The following is a 12,895-nucleotide window of genomic DNA, read 5'->3' on the forward strand; positions in this document are numbered from 1 at the left end:
ACGTCTCTGAGAAAAAATTGTGGAAGTTGTATTACATAATGGTTGACGTGTTGGGTGCATGAAAATTTTCCAGTATGCATTTGTACCTTCCATCCCATCCCCAGGACATCCTATTGGCTTATTTGTTCCACTAGAGGTGAAAGCTCTGTAACCTATCCATTCCTTTCCCACAGAGAGAGAATTCAGCCACCATAAGAGGTCTGCTTTGTCATGACTTTCCCTAATTTGAATGCCAGACGTCACTCAGGGTGGTGGGGGTGCAACAGGACTTAGGGAAGGTTTGCTCCTCCCCACTACTGTGAGTGATGTATACCTTCAGAAAACTCTGTTTCCATAGGCAAATGCCTCTGTATGGTCTCTTGCATCTATTATGGACTCTATTTTTATGTACACTCTGAGAATCTGGCCTCAGCCTTCCCCCTGAATGTGACGAAGAGACCATACCTTATCACTCCTCCCTTACCTTCACCATTTCTTCCACAATCTGGATCACTATTCAAACAAGCTCTTCTAATATGCTTTTGGTCATCACACTATGACTACCATTGACCTAATGTATTTTTGGGACATAATGCATTGGTCTCCTTACATGGATGTACAAGTACATGTTGTCAGCATCAATTTTAATAAAGCTTTTCATACAGTCATCTCATGGTAAATTACTAAATAAGTTATGCTACTTAGAATTTGACTTTGTCTAGATACATAAGATCAAGTATTGGTTCACTAATAGGAACTAGAGAGTTTGGTTAACTGATACTGAAGAGAAAAGTAGGCCTTTAAGAGCTGGGTCTCCACAATGCTTTATTCTTGCCAATTTACTTTGCAGTCTCTAGCTGAGCAATATCAGTCTACGTCCTGGTCATATATACCAATGACACTATGTTTGCAAAAACAATAAAATCTGAACAAAAGACATGATGATGAAGATGTCTTTCAATGGACTTTGTATCTGGGCCATATATAATCAATATTATATAAACAATTTTAATTTAAAACCTTTGGTAAGTGAAGGGTATTTAATTCATACACCTTGAATGGTAGCGAGATCAATATATTTTGACACCTATCAAGGTCTTTGAGTAGTCACTGATCTTCAAATATTGTTCAGTAGCTAAGTAGAAAGAATATTTGCAAAAGAAATGTCATAAGATGAAGGCCATGATTATAATTCTAATCTTTACAAGTTTAATAGGTCCCATTTGGAACACCTGCAATAGCACATGCTGGATTGTCACTAAGGAAAATGCTATTGTTAAATCAGACCTCAACATTTTCCTGAGATTAAGTAAACATTTTTGTTTATGCTCTTTTATTATTAAAATATTATGTAGTTGAAGGGTGAAATACTTTAACTCTAACAGTCACAACATGTCAAATGCATGTTTTAAATCCAAACGTATCCCCACATCAGCTACATAAATTATAAAAGATGCATTAAACAAATATTAAATGTAAATCTGTCATACTGTCTCAACAAAACACTCCAACATGGCATTACTAAGAATCTATTTTGTTCTCTAAACATGCATATTTTTTCTGTATTTTCAAAGCCTAAAAGCAGTATATTTTGAAAATACAAAGAAGTATTCAGACAGGTACAGTAATCAGACTGTGACCAGCACAGGAACCTGCACAGAGATTATAGGGAACACTACAAGTGCTCAAGTGGATGCCATTTCTCTGAATAATCCCTTTTCTCTGAGGTATGGTAATCTCAGTCTTGGTGTATATAAGTTTGAGAGGTGTGGTAGGCTTGGCCTCACATAGGGGGTACAGGTGGGCTTGCCCACATGCAAAAAGAAGTTTTAAGGAGAAGAACGATTTTCAAGATTCGCTCTTCTCCTGTGTTTTTGGTCCTTTTTTCAGCTGTTTGGCCGTAGCCATTTCAAGCACCAACATTTCAATAAGGACCATATATAAATATATATATATATATATATATATATATATATATATATATATATATATATTGTTTTTTATATATATATATATATATATATATATATATATATATATATATATATATATACACACACACTAATAACCGCCACTATGAAGAAATAGTACTATAACACAAACTTCAGTAAACTGCAGTGAAATAACAATCCAACTGTGAAATAAATAAAAACACTGAGGCTCAGGATAGATTCAATTAAGCTTTCATTCTATTATGTATAATTTTGTCAAATGGAGCTTTAACTGAAGCACAAATGGCAAAAAAAAAAAAACTAAAATGACTAAAACATTTGACTGAAAAGCCATTTAATTGAAAATATTTTACACAACATGTACACCAGAAAAGGTGTTTTTGCAGGAAGGCAGTCCCCCACTGGCTCCCTCCCAAATGGTGATCTCTGCTCCCCCCACCCCAATTATATATTCTAACTTCATGGTCATATACCAGTGGAAAAAAGAAAAAAGACACAATGCACAGTGAATTAGTGCTGGTGCACAAACACAAACATCTAAAATCTTTTTGGTGGGAGGTAAAACACAACAGTGGGCATTTCCAGTTTACACAAAGTCTTCAAAATTATGTCCAGTAACAACTCCATTGAGTAAAAATGACAATAGAAATACCATCTATAGACTTCTATACTTTTTGACAAAACAGTTTTTCAATTAAATGTATATTCAGTCAAATGTGCTTTCAGTCATTTTTTTCAATCATTTGTGCTTCAGTCAAAACTACCCTTGACGAAAAGATACACAGCAATATATAGTTGGATTTGGCTGCACTGAATTTAATTAAAACCCCAAAATGTCAACATTCACATTATCAACCACAAAATCTCAAGTTTGAGAATGTCAACAGTCTAGTACCCATGTGTCATGTAGCAATCTAGGTTCATGCAAAATTACAATTAAAAACACAACATTAAGACATCATATTTTGCAGAGGGAGCAAATTTACCTGCACCCTCACGCTCCCTGCTAATTATATATAGCTATGAGATGACACAATGTTGGGGAAAGGGCGTATTTCCTAGCCCCCAAGAATTGTGCAGATTTGCACCCCTGTTGACCAACTGTGTAGTCAACTAAATTTTGTCAGATAAACAGGCGTCAGCCAAAGGGAGTTCAATTAAATTAATTTGCCCCAGATATATATATATATATATATATATATATATATATATATATATATATATATTATAATGGCACCAGTAGTTAAGCCAGTAGTCAATTATCCTTTGTATAGGAACATCTTTTTTGGTGATGATAAGAAAATGTCCAATACTAGTTTCACTCACTTTACAGATGTATATTCAGACACCTCCACAATGTCCCTCTTCATATGATCCATAGAGCTGCATTTGTAGTCATTCTATCCCATGTGCACACTGATTAGATCATATGTTTACTAGGGATGAAGGGACTTGAAGGCTTTAGTGACATTACATATCCTGGCACTTGAGAAGCCAATAACTGTTATCCAGTCTTGCTCAGCCTAGTGAGTGTAGTATCTCTGTGTCTAACTATGAGGCTACCTAGAACCAAGGCATTTCCAGATGAACTAGCTTTGTCTTGCTGCCTTAAGGGCTTCTTTGTGCTAGTTATGTGATCTCTCTTAATGTTTATATGTCTCTTAATGTTTATATTTCTTTCAATGTCCAAGCAAGCTGTATGTTGGCTATGAGCTGTTGATGCTGGGTTGTGCAGAGGAGGTAAATTGGTGGGTTTAGGGTGATAGCTAATCTTTGGAGTAGATTTTGCATTTAAATGCCCCAGCATAAGACAGCTTCAAGTCTAATGTCTGTAGATATTGCAGAGGCGCAGGTAGGAGTAAGACTATTGAACTCACTGCATGTAGCTGGCAGAGAGAGGAACACCTGCATTTGACTTAAGCATTTGCACCTCTCATAGAGAAAGTCTGTTGGGTTTAGTAGGACTACATTATCAGTGGGCACGAGGCAGTTCACACACTGTCTCAGGACTCCAAGTACTATATGGCTGGCATTAGAGCAGGGGCTTGTGAACTGACTCTTTATGAATGATCACTCCTGCTGATGGATTTAAAATAAGTGAGGATATGAAGAGGGGCTGTGGTAGTTTTTTGAGTTGGTTATACGTTCAATGAAGGTCGACAATGCTTGGTGCAACTGGTATTCAGGGTGTAGAAATCAGTATAGCTGCGATAAAGGTTGTACAACTCAGAGCAAGCAATTTAGACAAACTGGAAGTGGAAAAGTAACTCGGTGATGTTATAAGAAAGTCCTGTGCCTGTAATGCAAAAAGAGAAAGTAACACTTCAGCTTACTACCATCTGTGGAAATATTACTGCCTTGTTGCTGCACTGAGCAGCACTGTTTCAAAAATCCAATAGATGAAAACAAAATAACTATGGAAACAAGGTGTAATCTGAAGCTCAAGTACTGTAACCACCCAGTATCTGTATGAATCAGCCTAACTCTCATTTAGATGACACACAACTTATTCAAAGATGGCTGTCATTCCCGGCCAAGCAGATTGAATTAGTGATTTAAATAGAACAAAATTGTACTAAAGAAGATAGAACAGCTCGGAGTGGTTAACAGACAACCAGCAATATCAGGCAGAGCAGTATTAGCTGAAAATTTTATTTATTTATTTAATGGGAAAGTCCGACTTGGAATGAGCCAATTTTCAGTGGAGGCCCCAGGGTGAAATGATCCAGACATGTCTTTGTAATGTAGGAGGAAACTGGAGCACCTGGAGGAAACCCACACAAATGCAGGGGGGGACATGCAGACTCCACACAGAAGGCACATCAGCCAAACATCGAGCTAGAGAACCTCTTCCTGTGAGGCAACAAACTGCTGCATCACTGTGCTATCCAAATGACATCCAAATGAAAATGACTCAGACTATATAAAAAATAGTAGAGGCAATGCAAAAACATCTCTAAACATGTAAGACAATATAAAATAGTAGCAGACAATCCAAAAACATCTAGAATAGCTAGGCCAATTAAGTGCAAACAAAGAAAAATTACTTTCCTGGCTTTCTTTTTAAATATGAAAACTACACTTAGACGACAAGTAGTGAGCAGTAAAAAGTATAATGCATATAAGCTGCCTTTGTGGAACAGAAGGATAAAGCGGAGACTAAGACCCAAGTGGCTCAGGCTACATCGCAGATCCTGCCACTGGAGAAGTTGGGATGAGTACGGTATCTGGGCAGCAAATATGACTTTACCTCTCCCAGCAGGGGTGTCAGTGGTTAGATTTTGTTGTACAGATTACGTGACACTTAGCAGTTGGCTGGGATCCAGGCTTAAGCACAAGGAATTACAGGAATCATTACACCTGTGAAGCAGTTCAGGGAAGACGATTTTGACTACTGGTGTGTGGAACTATAAATTAGTATTAGTTTAAGCTTTGCATGTGTCATGGTGTGCCTAACTACCACCAGAGGATGAGGGAAGCAACGACATCCAAAATATCCTGTTTCCCCACCCCATCTCCACACGTCGCATCAGCATCTATGAACCTTGTTTTTTAATTAAATTTCAAATAATAATAATAAAGCAATGGGTACATTTTCAGTTTTAAGAACGTTAACATGTAACTAGTTACATCCTGGTGGTATACTACTTATAGGAGCTTCTTACATAACACCACAGACCTTATCATGTATTTTTTTAATTTTGGGGATTCAAAAACAGACTCACTGCAGGCAGTGAGAGGTGTGGGCAAAGGTGACTATTTTCATGATGTGAAAAAATGCGATTCAGAGACATATTAGCCTCAATCAGGACAGAACTCATTATTGGCTAATTTCTATATCTGCACATTATACTTAACTCCCTCTAGGGCAAATCATCACTTTCCTGTGGTAGTCAACACTGGCAGGCCATGCATCACTTTGGCATAGGCAACCCCTTTTCCCTGCCTCACACAGATCCACACATTCAAACAGACACACTCACACAGGCTTGCGCGCACGCTTGCATGCACACACACACACACACACACACACACACACACACACACACACACACACACACACACACACACACACACACACACACTGATATGTCTCATGCCTGCTCGTCCCTTACTGCATGGAACATTTTTGTCACTGACCTCATAAATCACAGATACTGACAGTCAATAAAGCTAGACATTAGAGTTTAATTCTTCTTAATGTTCAAACAGTACATCATGATGCTAGACCTGTTGCTCTATTAACTTTCAACAAGTCCAGTCATATAGTGTTCCTCCCAGATTTGTCCCAAAGTTACCCCTACTTAGACACACTCTCACCTTTCTCAACTTTCCTTGATTTTACTGAACACTCTTGCTGTTGCCTCATATAATGTCCTTTGTACTTCATTCTGATTGATGAATAATACATACATTAGAATTTCATGCTTACTGTTATGTAAAAATATTCTCTTACACTATCTTCTCAGTTAGAGTATTAGGTTAAAGCTCCTGTTTGCCATATCAAGGATGGAGCATTTGAATCCCCCTTTTTATTTTAAAGTTTTTTTTTTTTTAATTCTTAAAGTAAAATATAAGAGCTCTCCCTGGTGTCTACACATGGCACTGAGAGCTAATTCCCTGCCCAACAGCTGTGCATGAGTATTGAGCATACAATGTTAGAAATTTTGTAAGTGCCTTTAATGCACAATATATCCATTGTGTCTAGTGTTCTGTCTGCGTGAGATCATTTGTGCTGCAAATCCCTGCCTTTAGGACACAATATGAGGAGTATACTTACGATCTAGTGTTCCCCACCCCTAGGTATTGTGGAATTTGATTGTTAGTCTGCAGGAGTAGGGAGGTGTGACAGCCCCCCACCACAGACACAAATTCAAATAATCATGCATATATACACACCCATAGCCCTCCACTGCCTCATCCAATCACACACACACACACACACACACACACACACACACACACACACACACACACACACACACACACACACACACACACACACACACACACACACACACACACACACACACACACACACACACACACACACACACACACGTTGGCATAATGTGCAAGGTATTTATTTCACAGACACAAGGAGCAGGGTTTGACTCTCACTTTTGAAAAGGAAATTGTCTAGGCTTAAATGGCCCATAAAGTTAGCTTACCCAGTACTTACCCATGAACACATGCACTCACCCTCTCACACAATTACCTTTTCACTGAACTCCCAGGCACTTCCTTCTTAACTCAATCAGGTGAACATGAGCTTTTGGCCATGCTCATTAGCACACAGGGTCGAGTTAATTTACACAGCAGAGTGATTCTCTGAATCTATCTGCTTTGTAAATGCCTTACCACAGTTATTTCTGGGAGCAGAGCCCCAGGCTATTTAGCATAGGCTGTTCTCCCAGAATGCTTCTTTAGCATTTGCAGTACACCAGCAAGACAGCCTACATCAGTGCTATACCACCAATGTTAGGACTATCAGAATCAGAAATGGCTACTGCAAGGTAAACACCATGCTTACAGCTTCCAGTAATGATTCTGACTCAAGCTTAACATATCTGCATACAGAAAACTCATATTACCATTATAACTTTGTCAACAGCTTAACAAAGTAAAAATGGTACCTTATTCTTCTGGGAAATTTCATATTGAACTTTCATCCTTAAATAAGAATCTACAAGTAAACATCAGACATGCTGTATACTGGGAAGTCAACGGAGTTAAGATTCGTGTTTTTTATTTTCTAGCTATCAAACTCCTGATCACACTAGATAATAGTAGGCATACTGGTAATTCCTTCTATCTCCTTCCTTTTAGGCCATGTTATGTGGGTTAGGATACAGAAAGTGACATCCCATAATTTGTACATGTGTTTCAAATAATGCTTTCTCCCAGAGCATAATAAAAACATATTACAGGCCATGGTGGTGCAGTGGTTAGCGTTGCTGCCTCACAGCAAGAGGTTCTCCGGTTCAATCCTTGGCTGGGGTGCCTTCTGTGTGGAGTCTGCATGTCCTCCCTGTGGTTGCATGGGTTTCCTCCGGGTGCTCCGGTTTCTTCCCAAAGACATGCAGTAGGTGGATTGGACACTCTAAATTGGACCTAGGTGTGAGTGTGTGCATGTGTGTGCCTTCTGTGGAAGGTTGGGTGCCGGGCTGGCAACTCGACACCGTAAAACTCCACTGCCAATCATGAGCAGACAGTGATCCGCTGTGGCGACTCCTAACTGGGAAAAGAAGAAGAACAAGGCCCGCATTTCCTTAAACACATCTCTAGATGTTATGATTTTTTTTTTGAGAAAAGAGCATTCTGGTGCAAAGCTGTATTGCAGGCCCATTAAAATGAAAAGAATAATTATACAAGTAAATAAATGGCACAAATATGATTTGTGTCTTTTTCCAGGTTAATATAACATTCTTTCTTTGTACATTCTCATTGCCTGTAAATTGTAGCATGCCACAGAAAACATTTATTTTTATGGGATGGAGAAGGTATACCTTGGTCTACAAAAGAACATTTCTATAATTACATTGTCCAGAATCTCATTTTTTTCCTTCTATTTTCATTAACTGAAGCAGAAAATAAGCATTAAAAAGATTCCTTCAGTCTCCTCAACTACATTATATTCACTTGAGGAGAAATACAGAATTATTGCTAGAGATGAAGATAAACCAAGCTTTTCAGAGTGTGTTCTGTAATATGTTGTGTGTGCCACTAAGAAGTGTCAGATGTGTTCTTAAATAACTAATCTATTTCCTTAATTACCTTGTCAGACATATGATATATGAAAGGAAAGAAATCTGTCTTGCGGATTTGGAGAATGGGATGTTAAATATTCAAAGAACTTGAAAATGATGTGCAGTAGGTAAAGTAAACACCATAATGAATGTGGAGGTGGGCAGATCTGTATGCTCTGGCTTATTACTAATGAGTTTGGGTGCTTTGTTTCAAGCTTCTTTTCCAGCTGGTTGAAGTGGGCTAAATAGTATGATAATACTCCTGCCTACTATAGTGTTGCTTAATAATGACAGATATTTTTTTATGCCAGTGATAAATTTTGCGCACATGAAATGCAAAGGATTAATGGCTCCCTTGACAAGCTGAAGTCTTTATTTAGCTGAAGGCTAGATTATAAGAACTTTCCTGTAGGTTTTTATAAATAAAGCATTATGAACTTGAAATCCCATACCATAGTTGTGGTACCCTCAATGTAAATATATTTAGAAATGCATTAGAAGACTTTGAATCTCAAAAGAAAATAATCAGAACATGCATATATACTTTTAATATAACAGCAGCTTGTGAGACAGAAGTTGCATGGCTATTGTGGAATTATTTGATTGCATTCTCTGTAACAGAGATCTTTTTATTTGAAACATCAATGTTCTGAACAATAAGACAGCCAACACTGGTAAGTTATCTTTCTAAAGCCTTTTTGTTCAGAACTGTAGGTATTTTCAAGCAAATTTTAAGTACTGTGTGCCAGATCATTTATAGGTTCATAGGTTGGTACTAGATTATCGGCCCTTGGGCCTATAGAAGCCTAGCCGTAACAATTCCCTGGCTATTTCTTCCCACAATATTTACTTCCCTGGACCCCTGTCTAGCAGGGTGACTGACGTGATCCCCGGGGAGAATTTCCTTTCTCCCATCCAATCGTCAAGGTTCCTTTTTGAATTTCCTTTCTCCCATCCAATCGTCAAGGTTCCTTTTTGAGGAGGGCCAAAGAGGCGCTCTGCTTGACATGTATGGGCAGTCTATTCCAGAGTCTGGGGAGTCTCTGGGTCAGGAACCTATCCCTCCAGCATGTTTTGTTTATTGTGATGACAAGGTTTAGATCCCTGGAGTGTGTGACTCTGAGGGACTGGGATTTCTTTAAGTGTAGCATGTCCAACAGCTTTGGGTTTGACATGGCCTTGCATATTAAGCAGAGATCGCCTCTGAGTAGACGATATGCAACACAGTATAGCTGGAGTTTTTTAAGGCGGTCAGTGTAGGGCATCTGCTTTAGGCATGTGATTCTTTTAGTGAGGTATTTCTGCAGCCTTCCCAGTTGTTGCAGATGTCTTGAGAGGTACATACCAAACGGGGCATTGAATTCTATAATGGGTCTAATGAGAGATGAGTACAGTGGGACAATGACCTCCTTTTTTCTGGATGAAAAGCCCTTAGTGATGAGGTGTGCCACATAGAAGGATTTCCTGACTGTTGTGGTGATGTGGTTATTGAAGGTGAGACCACTGTCCACCTGTGACCTTAAGTCTCCTATCACACTTTTAGTATTTAGTGTACTGCCACCTATGTGGTAATTCATGGGTACATCTTTCTTCCCAAAGGGGATAACTATACATTTCTTGGCATTGAGCTTGAGCTCATGGCTCTGGCACCATGCATCTGTTTCTGTAAGGCCCTTTTGTAGAGTATCCACATCATTTGTGGATTCAATAATGGCTCCCAGTTTGCAGTCATCTGCGAACTTTGTTAGCCAGAGTCCCTTAGTGTTGGTCTGTACTTTAGAGAAGTAGATGCCAAACAAGAGCGGTCCCAGGACTGAACCCTGAGGTACTCCACTTGTCACTTGTCTGGAGCTGGATTTGGCATCGGCTACTTTTACAGTGTGGGTTCTGTCAGTAGCCAGTTGGCAACCCATCGAGTGACATAGGGATTAATGCCCAGCCTAGCAAGTCAATCTATGATTCCAGAGTGGGGGATGGTGTCAAAGGCCTTGCCAAGGTCCAGATAGGCTGTGTGGACCACCTTACCCTCATCCACAGCTCTGGAGACTGATTCAAAGAAGTCAATCAGGTTCAGGAGACAAGATCGGCCCTTCACAAACCCAAACTGGGTGGAGTCCAGTGTTTGAAGGTTGCCAATGTCTATGTTTATAAGTTTCATGATAATACGTTCCATGGCCTTGCAGATCAGGCTCGCCAGACTGATGGGGTGGTAGTTCCTGGGATCCAAGGTGGATCCCCCCTTGTGGAGTGGGATAACTGTAGCTGTGCGCCACTCAGTGGGCACGAAGCCTGAGATGAGGCTATGATTAAACATGACACTTAGGTGAGGTGCCAGTTCATTTTGTATTTCATGTAGTACATAGCCCGGGATGTCATCTAGTCCCATGGATACTGTATTCTTAGCTTTGGAGAGTGTGTTTTTTAAGTGTGTGGCCCTTTTTACCAGAATTTGGCAATCTTCCTTTATTGAGATGGGTCATTTAGGGGTTGAGATGGGGGTGAAGTGGGCACTGAATTGATCTGCCACGATATTGGCAATATCCTTGGGATCAGTACATTTAATGCCATTCTGTTGTAGCTCAGAACAGATCTGAGCATTGCCATTTAGATTCTTGACATAGTTATAGAATGCCTTGTGGCTGTCTTTGGAATCTTTGTCAATTTTATTTTCATAACTAGCTTTGGAGGATTTTATGAGGGATCTCAGCTTTTTACTGAGGCTGGTAAGGGAGATTTTTGCATCCTGGGATTTTCCTCTTTTCTACAACAGTTTGCTCCTTTTGTTGTAAAGTTTGTTTATGGCAGGGGACCACCAGATTGGTTTGCTTTTTTTGGAGGAGTGCATCTTGGTTCAATTTGGGATGGCACGATTCATGCATGAGTGGATGTGCTCGTAAAGTGCCTTAGTGTAGGATTCAGCAGTCGAACTTTCAGTTCCCGTCTGCATGAGTGTCATGAAGTTTGTCACTTCTGACTTGAGTAGCATAAAGTTGGCTTTGGAGAAGTTTATTTTATGGAGGTTTCCTTACTGGGGGGTGGGGGTAGGATGTGGATGTTAAGGGTGATTAGCTTATGGTCAGACCTGACCAACGAGGGGGTGACCATAAGTGTGGAGCATCGATTTCCCATGTTGTTAATGACCAGGTCTAGGATATTGGAACCCCTGGTGGGATTATGGATTAGTTGATCCAGGGCATTGGAATTTATGAATTCCAAGAACCGTTGGGCAAAGGTGTTGGTACATGAGTATTTTTCCCAGTTAATGGCAGGGTAGTTGAAATCACCCAGTATTAGGGTGTTTGGTTGTATCTTAATAGTTTTCAGTTTGTTTAGAAAGGTGTAGTGAGAATCTTGGGGCATGGTGGGGAATCTGTAGCAAGCTACAATTTGGATTGCAGTCTTACCTAGTGTTAGTTGCACCTGGAGAATTTCAGACTAGCCTGATGGTGTGAATAACCTTGGTGAATATGGACACTCCTCCACCTTTAATGTTTCAGTCCTTGTTTGGTGGCCGGAAAGTGTGGTAAGAGTTGTAGCCTGTTATTGCAGGTGTGCTCTCTGGAGCCTTGAACCAGGTCTCACTTACTGCACAGATATTGATGTTCTCCATTTTTAGGAGTGCCTCGAGAGAATGCATTTTTAGGTTTAGACTTCTAGCATTGAGTAGCATTACCTTCAGAATTTGCATGCTTGTACCTGATACAGTGGTGGTTTTGTTCTTTGAATCTTGCCTAAAAAGGCACTATAGGGGTGGCAAGAAACTTAGCCAGTAACCTGAATCCCAGGGGCGACAGGTGCAGACCAATTCTGGCAAAGCATTGTGGTCTGTCGATCATAGGTTCATAGGTTCATAGATTAGTACTAGACTAATTGCCCTTGTGGGCCATTTTAAGCCTAGCCAGTTACTCCACCTAAGAATCAAACCCTGCACCTTGTGTTTGCTAGGTAAACACCTTAACCATTATGCCATCCTCCCACCATCATGTCGTCCCAGGCAGACAGATACTGGATCCCCTTTGAATGACACCAGAAGCTTATCCAATCGTTGAAGTCAATCATTTTGTCCTTATATTGTGGTATCCTTTTTTTGCGAAGGCAGGATGCTACTCAGGGCTAGGGTCATACCTGCCTGGGCCACATGATCTGAGAGCTCTTCCATGTCTCTTTTCTTGTAGTCCAGGGAGGTATGTCTCAAATCATTCACTCCAACATGGA

The sequence above is a fragment of the Protopterus annectens genome, chromosome 11.part0 (genome assembly GCF_019279795.1).
Source record: "Protopterus annectens isolate FY-2018-M chromosome 11.part0, PAN1.0, whole genome shotgun sequence".
Taxonomy (NCBI): Eukaryota; Metazoa; Chordata; order Ceratodontiformes; family Protopteridae; genus Protopterus; species Protopterus annectens.